Source organism: Poecile atricapillus, chromosome 1, assembly GCF_030490865.1.
Source record: "Poecile atricapillus isolate bPoeAtr1 chromosome 1, bPoeAtr1.hap1, whole genome shotgun sequence".
NCBI lineage: Eukaryota > Metazoa > Chordata > Aves > Passeriformes > Paridae > Poecile > Poecile atricapillus.
In genome coordinates, this window is record NC_081249.1 from 28,673,438 (window position 1) to 28,685,874 (window position 12,437).

Genomic DNA, 12,437 nt, shown 5'->3' on the forward strand with positions numbered 1-12,437 from the left:
TGGCTGATTTCTGACAGTTCCCTTTACTGCCTGGTGCTAACGGGGAGACCATGGGGGCAGTTTGGTTGTGGTGGTGATGGGTAGGGCAAATGCCAGGAGGTAGAAGATGCAGAGAGTACATTTCTCATAACCTGTTACACAGGTGCTCCTGGCTCTTCTGTGAGGTTTCTACAATGACACAGGAAAGCCAGGAAAACCTTAGGAAAAAAGAGAGGTCTGGAAAAGCCCAGGACATAGCTTCTTTTTACAGCTGAATTCACCCTGTGGTCATGGAGACATCCGTAATGGGAGATACCTCTCCCTGGTGCTGAGTTAGCTCTGCAGCAGGGAGAGGTATCAAGCAGCAGCAGCCTGAGCTGCAGGAAAATGTATTGTAGCTTCAAACTGCATCAGTACCTGTGGGAAAGGTGAGCTTTGTTCCGTCACCAGCTCTGGGACAATGGACACGTTCTTCTGGCAGTGGGCTGTGTCCATGGCTGTGGGAGTGCCAGCTCCCACAGCCCTTCTGCCTCCACCTCTGGCCATCATAGTGGCTGAGGTGACACATGTGGCTCTCCAGGCCTCTCTGCCCTTCTCCTTCTCCAGTGCAGCCCTGAAAGTTCCTCATCCCTCTCTGTGTTACCCATATGCGGGGTAACATCGTCACATCGTCAGCCAAAAGAGGCATGTGTGAAGGTACGATGTGAAGCACTGTGTTACCTGGTGCTAATCAATAAAGCAAAAATGTAGCTTTTTGACAGCACTTGTAATTTTGACTATTGCAATGGTGTGCCATTTCTTTGAATGCAGTACGCTTCTGTGCCCCATTAAAGCATGGCTGGCATTGCTTTCAACTATTCACAAATGCTGAGATGTTGAAAAATGTAACATTTACAAAAGATACATCTGGTGTATATTTACAAGGCTCAGGAATCATTTAAATAGTGCCTGTGCCATCACCATATTAGGAGAAAAGTTAGTCCCAGCCGCATATGTGAAATCAGTAGTCAAATGCGTGCTGGTTCAAAGTCCATTGCTATGATATGGTATTTTGAGGTATTAAATGCGAAAATACCAACCTGGGTATAATGCTCAAATTAGATAGATATAAGCCTGCATAAAATGTGTCATAACTACCTATAGACACCTATTTAAACAGTGTGGTCAGAAGAGGGTTATGGGTTTTGAGGGATAAATGCTTAATTTTTTTTTTTTTTTTTTTAAGTAAAGCACAATTTTTAGCTTCTCATTGTGAGATGTCATCATACCTTTTTTTTCCTGTTCTTCAGTAAGAATTGTTAAGACCTACCTTGGAATCGCGGAAAAAGCTATTGAACAGCTTCCTTTATATCACATAACATTTCAAGGACAAAAAGGTGTTTGTCTCCTCCTGCCAGAGCAATAGCACTTAAGTTACATTTGAAAACTATTTTTTAATTAATGCGATGGGTCATGTTTTCACCACACTAAGGCAGGAAATTCAAGGTAAACCAGATACTCCCTTTCTCAGTCACACAAACATGAATTAAGCATGTAGCATCAGACTTAATTTCAATTTCTAGGTCTGTAATTGAATCTAGCTCAATGTGAACTCTTTTTTTCTGCACCATCACATTGATATCTGGATGTTAGTGACATTATTTAAAACAACAAATCAACCTATAGGACTGTGTTCAACTATATGTCATTTGACAGTAAATGGAATAAAAAAATGTTACTTTTCTCTAGGGGCAGATTTGTTAAAGGGTTTTCATCTTTTGTCAAGATATTTAATCTTAGAATGTTAAAAAAAAAAAAAATGCACGGTTTGTACAAGTGAAGATTTCTGCATGCACAGTTTGCCCGATTGCTAATTTGGCTGAACACAGCCTTAACGCGCGCAAATGAGAGAGAAAAGATAATTTTTGCATATATCCTTCTGAGTCAAGTGTGAGTCCCTGGACTCTAAAGAAGCAGGTATCCACTTTTGGGGCTGAAGGCTGTCGCTCTGGATCACCCTGTACATCAGTCTCACTTCAAGCATGCCAATGAGAACAAATCCTAACAATGAGCTGTTGAGTGATGCCAGCAGAAATTAATGTTTCTGAAAGCTTCATGGTTTTGGAGAAAGCAGGTGAAGCCAACTCTGTGGCACTTACCCTGCTGCCTAACCAAAGGAGGGCAAGATTTTGGCACAAGCCTCCCATGTAATGGACAGATTTGAATGCACCTTTGTTTTCCAACAGGCTGTGTAAAGCTGGTATGGGACTATAGAATTAAGCCAAAATTCCCAACCATGTTATTTCCTCAGAGGAGTTCACTAAAGAACAACTTCAACTAAATTATTAGCGCTACTAGTAATTATTATTATTAATTCCTTTTGGTAAGCCTGTCCCTCTATCACAGTAGCAATCACGTGCTGGGATGTCTACTGCTTAGGACATCATACTCCTTTGGAAGTGGATGCTTGTTTAATTGATAGATTGCAAAGAAGGTCTGACCTATTGCCTTGTCATGTTTTGCTTTGTTTCAATTGCCTGGACTCTCACAGCTCCTTAGTAGCTTTTCTGATCCATCATGTCAGGCTGGCAGCTGTGCCTCTGCACTATGCCTGCCTGCCCACTATGAGCCAGATTTCACTCTCAGATGCTTGGCATACCCTCCTCCCTCACTGTTCTCTCACTGGAGAGCTGATTTTCCTTCACCTCTATTAAAAGGCTTGGTTTTAATGGGAACAACTGCTTTGTCCCATGGGTCCTCAATCCAGGGCTCTAGGTGTGCAAGGACAGAGGAGAAGGGCACATTCCCAGATGTCCCTAGATGTGTGTTATGCATACAGGATCAGGCTCCTGCCTGACATCTGTAGACTGAGCCCTCCATCCCTCCCAGCGAATGGTCCCACTCAGAACCATGGGCATTATAATTAGGAGATGTTTTCCCTAGGCTGTCCTCACTGCAGACTTGCCACTTCTTTTGAGACTTCCTTCTCTGGGTCATGCAGGCCCACAAAGAATGGCATCTCAAATGAATAAACTCCATTTTTTATCAGCCCACCTGAAAAATTGTCCTCAGAGGTTTCCACCCCCCTCAAAATCAGGAAAAAATGGCTGAAATTTTATAAGCAGATTTTTAAGAAGGAACAGATTTTTTTTTACTGCCAAGCTGTATAATAGGTGTTTTTGAGAGGTCGTTAACTTCAACAGTATAGTCAGAAACAGTGTGACACCCCACACTGCATCCATCGTTAAGCAATTAAGTTACTGATGGGCTTTTACATTTATTTACCTTGATGGAAATATATGTTTACTGAACCTGAGTACAAATCAACATGAGGAGGTGGAAGTTCAGAGTAAATTTGACTAATGATGTTGTGTTTTCATCCTTAAAAGAAAGAAAAAAAGCTCTCTGCTTTTGATGCTATTTTATCTTCATTGGAAGGGATCCGAAATGATCCCAACTGTCATGTGAGTGCTCAGTTAGGCTTAGATCCTCTTTGATTGCAGCTGAACATCTCTCTCCGTTGGCTCATACCTTTCCTTATATGAATACAGCATACAGCACTTCAGGTTGTTTATTGAACAGCACTTTAACTCTTCTTCTGTTAATGCCCTCACGATTATATCTTTAAGAAAAATTTGAGCTGTGGCCACCTTTGCCTGAGGAGATGTTAATGTGGCCTCATCTCTGATTTGAAGGAAGAATTTTCTTTTGCTTTAAGAGTAACTTCTGAAATACAAATAAGAAATATTTTTTCAGTGAAACTTAAATCTCTCTCCTTTTTTTTCAGGCCTGCTCTTTTCTCCAGTCTTGGTATGTGGATTTCTCTCTCTCCAAGTAATTCCTTAGCATACCCTTGAATGGCATCTACCACACGTGAGCATCCTCCACAGTCTCTAAGATACTTTTGTTGTTTTTCTTCTTTGAACATTTGTTTTTTCGAGATGACATTGACAGACATGAGGCCTAAGTCTGGAGATGTTCTGTGGGTAGAACTCACATTTATTTCAGTATGTCAAGCAGTTTTAGGATCTGATCCATATTGAAGACTAGCATGGTGTAATGAGGCCTGGGCATATACAACAATATGTATTCTAACACAGCTCACTCAAAACAAATATGTTCCCTTCTCTTTGGCTGGTATAAACAAACAATCTCCATTGTGTTCTGCATGGCTCTGCTGCGCCGCCTTGCACATGGCAAGAGCTTGGCTTCTCCACTCACTAAAAAAGCATCTCCATTCTGTGACACAGAGCTTCCCAGTGCATGCCCAGACAGACCTGTAGCTTAGGACACTGGTCCTAAAAACTAATAGTTGGTGTCTGGTGTTAAGTCCTAAGTGCATTATGAGGGAATTTTCCTTGCTACAGATATACTTTAACAGGGTCTTATTTCTGAGTCGTGTGCACTTCAGTCAGATAATACTGACTCTGGATTCCACAGCTGGAAAGCAGAGAATGAGTGTAATAGTTGCAAGATCCCCTCACAACGACTCACAAAATCTTCTCCTCTGATATCTAAATTTTCTTGCAATAAAAATCTTCAGCTTTGTGAAAAATTTGTGATGACTTGAGGTAGAAACATTAGCAGGGGTGAGGTTAAAACTCATGTGTGAGATCCATTGTCTGTGTGAAGCAGAGTGAGTTTGAACCCAGGTGTTCCTTCTGTGATTGAACTCAGACTTTTATGCCATTTTGCAAAGCCATTACCCTCTCCTGTAACTTGTGCTGGAAGCGGAGTGAGCTGTTTTGGCACTGAAATGATTTCATTGTTAGGCTAAGTGTTACACAGATGGCATTCTTAAATGTAAAACTCTTTTTATGATTCTTTCGATTTCATATTTATTTCATTAGATCATTATTTATGTTAAAGAGTCACCATTAATCTGAAACGTGCTCAGCTTGAAAGAAAATGTTGAGAGGAGTTTCAGGTATCTGATCCTCAATCCTTTAGTTTTTGTGTTTTGCATTTTCCTATTTAAAATGTTTTTTTCTGTCTCTAGGTGCTATGTGACAGATCCACACAAACAACAGAGGGGAAAGAGCCTCACTTAACTGATTAGAGGAGAGAAGCAGTGAAAGGGAATATGCACAAAGCACTGCCAAATTCACAGAGCAAAGGAAAAGATAAAAAAATAGAATAATTTCACCAGCTTTTTTTTTTTCTCCATAGAGTAATGTAAGGTATTTCTTATACTAACATCAGGGAAACAATTTTCAGACAAAAATGTGATTTCTTAATCAAGGATCTCTAATTCAAAATATATTTATTTAATAAAGAGTAATTATGATAGAAGCAACTACACATTCATATCAATAATTCATTCAGAAGTAAACCATATAAACATATCAGCATTTATTTTTCCATTTAATAGGCTGTGATTTAAAATAATCTAAATCATCATCATCATTCAGCTCCATATGCTGGGAAAGAAAAAGTCACCTTAAACCAGATGCATATTGTGAAAAAAAAGGAAAAAAAAAAAGAAAAAGAGGAAGACAAGTTGTTCTAAAGAAACAGCATATGGGAGAAAATCTTAAGCTTCGGTAAAGATGCTCTGCTTTGTAGATGGTAATTTAGTTTTCAGCTGAGAGAGGGTAGGTTTAGATTAGATATTAGAAAGAAATCCTTCACAAATAAGCTGGTGAGGCACTGGAACAGGTTGTCCAGAGAAGCTGTGGATATTCCATCCCTGAAAATGTTTAGGTCCAAGTTAGATAGGATTTTGAGCAACCTGGTCTAGCGGAAGGTGTCCCTGTGCATAGCAGAAGGGTTGGACTAGATGGTCTGTGAAGTCCCTTCCAACCTAAACAATTCTGTGATAACTATGATTCCATGATAGCAAGACTGAGGTATGCCAAACAGGATTTTGGTCAATAATTTTCAAGAGCACAGGGTTAAATACTGATTTCTTTCTTTTAGAAAATAATAATAAGTTAAGAAAAAAAGAGAAAAAAAGATGCATCTCAGTTTTAATCAGGAAAAGGCAATAAATGTGATCAAGAAAATTCTAGTTTGAAGACGTTTATGTATGGAAACAATAGGCTGTTTGCGAGTCCTTATGTATGGAAACAATAGGCTGTTTACAAGTTCTAAGTTGGCTCTGCATGTGTACCTGCTTGTGTGCTTGGAGCTGCATTTATTTTTCCTGTTGTTAATTACATAGCCAATCCCTCTCCTAACTTGAATCCTTAACTACCCACGTAATTTTGTCAGCTGACAGCCCTTTTTCAGTTCCCTAACACATCAGCACTCCTGAAACAAGCTCTGTTGAAAACCTTTCTTTCTGTCACTTGTCTGAGGTCCAGAGAGTGGTGTTTGGAGCCTGTGGATCAGGGTCGTACTTTGAATTTTTTTTAAACTTTTGACATTCAGAAAAAGGAATGAAGGGCTCAAGCCCTGGTCAGACTGTGCTTCCCTGCTACAGCATCTCAATAAATTTGTGTGGATTGCCTCTTACTGCTTTTTCTATTGCTGTTGCTTTCAGTAGGTGAGACCAGAGGCTGTGGTGGAGAGTGGGGTGTCACCACTCTGCCTGTTGTGCTCCCATGTCCATGGCAGCACTGACAGCACACTCTTTGGGCCTCGGTACAGCCATAGGGTCCTCTTGTTCTTGAATGAGCTCAGCAAAGCCCTTTCTCTCCCTCAGACAGAGAGCCCTGTATTCTGCCTGGCAAAATAAGACTGTGCAGCCCTTCTTCCCCAGAATTCCAGCAACGATGCTCTCAAGGGACCTCTCGAAGTGGTGGCTGAAGTTGCAATGTTGTGAACACGGCGCAGGTTAACTCTGCAAAAAGGCGTTTTCTTGGCCTCTCAGGTGAGTTTTGTCACCTGTGTCATTATTGTGTTACTCTTTCAAGGCTGCTGGTGTTGTCCCAGCAGACTGCCCTGCACATGTAGCACATGTGGTGCATGGGGATGTACAGTCCCAGGGCAAGCGAGTTTAAAAGATATCTGACTTTTGTTCTTTTCCAGTCTCTGTCATGCTTTATTCTGTTAATATTCCTCCAACAATTTCCAAGGAGAAAAGTGAGTCACATTTGATTTTCCATACCCTAACAGAGAGGAGCCGTGTATTTTCCACAAGTTATTGCATTATTTCTCTCTCCGGTGTGGCTCTGATTTAGTGCTGGATGAAGCTCAAAGGAGGATTAGTGTAGAGAGACTCCCATATGCTTGGATGCATTTCTGAACTGTGTACTATCCTCACTGCTTTTGATGAAAAAAGCTGGGCTATAAACCTGATGAGAACAGGCTTCCATGCAAGATGTTTAGTATTTCCTGCTTCCATTTGGGCCAGGGATACAGCACATCCAGCCACTTTTGGCCATGCAGCTCTTGGTCACAGGCCTGCCTGAAATTTAGAAAATCACGGTGGTGGAAAATGAGCAGGGGAGTGAAAGGAAGTTGATTTTTCTCCACTTTAATAAAGGCTAGATTAGGGTTTTGTTCTAGTTTTGGCACAGGTAGAATGTTTTTTATTTATGGAATTGCTTCATCTGCCTATTAGATGGCTGCACTGGAGTGCAAGTCCATTTTTATGGTCCTGAGTAAAAGAACTTTTGCTGTATTTTAAGGGCTGCTCCTTCTGGGAAAACTAGAGATGTATGTAAAACTCTGACTATATTGTATTTAAGGAAATCGGGAGCATAAGGAGGAAGCAAGATGAAGAGAAATAGTGAAAAAGGGAGAGAGGGAGGCTTCCCAAAGATAAGCCACTACGGTGAGTTGTTCTACTGCTTGGTATCACACATGGGGGCTTCACTACACCTAATACCTGATCATTTTTCTAGCTGGTAATTAAACTGTAAATAGTGAAACACAATGCAGCACTGAAATTGACCCTAAAACTGCTGTTGTACTGCAATTTAGGGCTATCTTCTTTAGTATTTTCTTTTTTTAAAAAGAATTTCCCAATAGTACTGTTATCAGTCGATCATTTTTTCTGATTCTTCTCTCCATTACAAGGGTTTCTGAGTTTGTGAATGAAAGGCTATGTTTTCTCAACCAAATCCTCTGCTCCTCAGTCTATTAGTAAACTAATGTTAACTTACAAGATTTGACTGAGGCCTCGGGGTCTGCCAGCTGGATGCTTGAGGAGTCCAAGCTGGCTAGGTAAAGAAACACCTTTTTCACATGACCCAGCTCGGCTCCTAAGCTGCCCCACAAGTTTCTATCAGTACAAAGGCTGACATTGTCTACAAGGAGCAACTCAGATTACGGTCCCTTCCAGCTGCATTGCCCCTGACCCCAATCCTGCCCTGGGCTGCCCACACTGCCCTCCCTGCATGCACAGAGGCTTCAGCTACAGCCCGCCACCTGACAGCATTGAGTCTGGTCTTGAGGGTGGCCTTGGATGCATTTTAAAAGGCAGTGCAGACGCTCTGTGAGGATAACATGGAATGATTATTTTAGGGCAGATTTTCCCCTAAAAGAAAAAAAGTTCTACATGAGTGCAGTTTGATCTTCACACAAAAGATTTATATAAGAACTCACTTCTCTCTGTCAGTTACAAAAAAAAAAAAAAAAAAGCAAGCATGCTGGCAGGATTTAGGGAAGTGTGCAGGCTAAAGGATAGAAGCAGACAAAAGGCAGTTTTTCTTCTAAGAACATCTGCACAGCTGGAATCCTGGCAGTGCTGTGGTTTGAAAGCCTAGGTGTTGCTGGGCTGGGGCAAGGGACAATGTCTGTTTGGCACCCTCCTGACATGCAAATTTGGCCAGAGATTCTTACAGCAGTCCTCAGCCATGTCCCTTGCTGTGCATACACAGATGCATGGACATTATTTTGCCATCAAATGCCTGTTTTGGGGAATCTTCCACCCTGGAGGTAAACTATACATAAATGATCTGAGGGTAAAGGTGGAGGAAGAAACTGTGATTTCTTTACATACTAAAGTAGATATAAACCAGGCACAAAGTTCACAGGAATAGAATATCTGCAGTGCCTCTAGACCAGCAAAAACTCAACATCCCTGACTCCTAGATGCCCTGCAAAATCGTGCCTATAGCTCAGGCTGGAGAAACTTAACAGTAGGTCTGTTAGAGAAACAGCCCTGAGAGCTTAGCAGGGATAGGAAGGCTCCCTTGAGGCACCTGCACCCCAAATGTCTTTGTAAGGTCAGATCACCACCTATGGGTAGAGTACAGGCTAGTTCTGTCTGATCTGCTTTGTGGCATGAAGGAAATGTATGTGTGAGTCTGGAGTTGTTCTGATTTTTATCTTTCTCAGGCTGGCCCCATTCAGCTATCTCTGCCCTTCTTGGGGGACTGAGTCCCAGATCCAACGAGAGATTCTAACAATACAGCCTGTGTGCTTGCCTCTAATATAACATTATGCTTATAACTGAATATAAGCAGGGATGAGGCTTTAGATCTTCCTCAAATCTCACTGTAAGTTTGAGATTGTCAGACAGTACTGAAGTGAGAGATCTGGAGTAGGAAAATTAGTGAACACAAAAGTCATGATATTTACCCAGTTTATGCATTTTCTCTCTTTTTTTCCCATAAAACCTGCATAACTGGCATGTAATTGTTTCGCTAAGTGAGTCTTGAAAGCAAAAGTCTTGATAGCTGTCACATATCTTCTTTGTAGTAGTGTGTTGTCCTCAGAAGATAATCAGTAGAACTTGCTCAGAAAAACTTAATCAGCAGAACTGAGCACATTGTCAGTGCTTAACAAATAATAAATTATAATAATAACTGCAATTCCTTTTGACACAACCTATCAAACTTTTGCTTTATTTCCAGGAGTTCCTTACTTACCTCTGTTTAAGATTTAATACCTTCTACTACTCTGCTTGTTATGGCTGAGAGGACTGGTGATACAACCTAACAGGGTGGAAGTATTGACTGAAATACAATTTTGACAAAGGGCAGAAACAAAATACAAAGAAAATTCTTGAACTATTCCTTTTCACTTTCTGATTTTGCTTTACAAGTCTTAAAAACTGAATTCAAGAATAGATGTGATCTGTTCTATTGTTAAAATGTAAAACACTATGCTTACAAGTTAATAGAATCACATTAAAATTTTCTGATAATCTGTTTTTTAAAAGACAAACTCATTAGGCTTTCTTTACAGAAAGGTGAATGTGTCCAGAAGCACATCTATTATTACTAATTACTTTTATTATAAGGAGCTTGGATAGCTCAGAGAGTTGTTAACATAGCTGGAGCTATCACTTCTTTGCCACCATTGTAATTTGGCCTGGGCTGGGAGTTACTAACACTCATTTAATTTTCTGATGATTTGGTAGTTTTTATGCAATTTTTTGATGGCTTTTACTCACTTTGAACAAGACATATATTCACGTTATAGAGAAAACCGTTGGGTCAGCTCTAAGCTGCTGCTAATTGTCACAGACTTAAATGGACTCGTTCAATTTAACCCAGTAGAGAATCTGACCAATGATCACAACTGGCATTAATTAGCATATGTGTTATCAGACTCCGTGGAGATGCCCTGGGTTGAGTGACAACAGAAGCGCTCAGCTGCTGCAGCTGGTGGAACCGTGCCAGTTTGGCAGCTGATGGCGCAGCGTCCAATGCTGGCAGGTGGAAAGTCCAGGTCACCCCTGACTGAGGCATGCTGGTGGCTTTTGTCACCAATCTCCAAGTAGAAGGAGTTGCAGAAGGAGCCCAGAGCACCGGGGATGGTTGTGGCAAAGCACAAACAAGACTCTTGGAAAGGGGAAGGCAGGGATGGAAGGAGGGTGGAGCTCTGAACTGACTTGTCCCTGAAGCTGGATATGCACAAGACATGGCATTTCTAAGAGAAGCAAAAGCCACTAGCAAATATGTTGCGGCTCTGGCTTTCCATATGTGCCATCTGAAATGACACTGTAGTGCCAGTTGCAAGTGTGTGGCAGAAGGGTGAGGGAAACACATCTATAAGCAGGGGATCCTGAAAAGCAGTTTCATTTCACAGAGACAGCTGCTGACAGTCTCAGTGTTATTATGGCTGTAAACTAGAGGTTTGGACCATGACCTGAAAAGTGTCTTGAGCAGATCATGGGGACAAATGAAGAGCAGGATTGAGAGGCTGCAATTTTATCAGGGAAAAAGGCATGCTATCCTCCCTTTGCACTTACCTGAGTGCAGTGTGGGTTAAAACCAGGCCAGTAACCTGTCCAGATATTAATTACTCAGTAGCAGACAATTCCTCTTCTTTCTCATGCCTATGTACCTCCACAGGATGGTGGCAGGAACAAGTTGCCAAGCTAATGGCAGAGGACCTTTTTAAAGATTTATGGTTTCTTAATATTTGCAGGACAAAACTGGACATCAGGTAGCTAAGGGAATAATTTTTTCAGCTCTTGACACAGTTTGGAAATTTGCTTAACTGATCCCATGTATTTTGATGCACTGAGGAAAAAGAAATTATTTTAATTGTGAGATCTTTCTGTTGTAACCTGGAAAGGAAAACAACAAGAGAATGAGAGTTCGATAGTCCTGGGAATGGAGAAGTTTTTAGACTGGTTGCAGACCTCTCACCCTGCTGACAGGAAGACGTGGGCTATCCAAGGAAGGTGCTACCACCTGCAAATTCTCTGTCACCCTTCCTACACATTTCTCCCACCACTCAAAGTAAGATATGAAAAGATATTTATGCATGTATTTGCTGTGAAAAATCTGGGTCCTTCTCTGAATAACCATTTTTGGGCCTAAAGCCATGAAAAGAGATGAATGATACTCATGTGGGATATAGGCATCCAAGTCCAGGTTCCAAATCTACACACCTCCTGCATTTTTTATCACCTGCATTTTTGATAAGAAAGTTCTTAAGATATCTAAAACATTTTTTCTGCTCCTGCCTCTTGGGCAGTCACCAGCTCTGCTACACTGAACTTCCCAGCAGTTAATCCTGATTCACCTCCTCAAACTATTCACAGCTTTACCCATATGTCTACCAAGAGTGTCCTGGTAAAGCACATGTAACACATGATCAGGACTGAGCAGTACACAAAGTACAGCAGCTGTGTTCACTGTCATTCAAAGGCAATGATTTCAAACTCCACCCAAGATTCAGGGGCTTCAAGCTCTCCTTATCTCTTATCTGCAAAGAGAGCAGGAACCTTCAGTAGGAAGCTGCATGCTAAATATTCATGGGAGAAGAGATTTTTCATACTTCCTGCAGAAGTGGTGCTGACACATACATGAATGGTTCTCTGGGAGGAGTTTAAGGCAATGAGGTACAGAATCTGACACAATCTCCAGCCCGCCACTGCTGAAATAGCTTGCTGTTTTGGATTGGTGCAAGATAGTGGATCTCTTTTGGTATACTCATTGCTGTGTAAGGTGTTTCTGAAACATTGTCTTCACAGCCTAATGAAAATACAGTGACTTTTCAGAAAAATCAGTAGAATGTATCCTCAAAGGATACAATGATTATTGGAGTTTTAATTAAAATAGCAGATAAAATAAGTATTATAGTGTGCTATTATTTCTAAAACAACAACAGAATAAAGGTGCCCATTTCTT

At 41.1% G+C, this 12,437-nt stretch overlaps 1 long non-coding RNA gene across 4 annotated transcripts in view; it reads left to right on the plus strand.

Moving 5' to 3' along the window:
- Window positions 1–12,437, plus strand: part of LOC131573458 (uncharacterized) — a 53,090-nt gene that overhangs the window by 21,328 nt on the left and 19,325 nt on the right. For 2 of the 4 annotated variants that reach the window (XR_009276199.1, XR_009276200.1), the window contains exons 3-4: window positions 3,746–3,768; window positions 6,605–6,772. This is a non-coding gene — a long non-coding RNA (uncharacterized LOC131573458). Of the gene's footprint in view, window positions 1–3,745; window positions 3,832–6,604; window positions 6,773–12,437 lie in introns of all 4 variants that reach the window. The other 2 variants (XR_009276201.1, XR_009276202.1) reach the window with 2 other exon arrangements.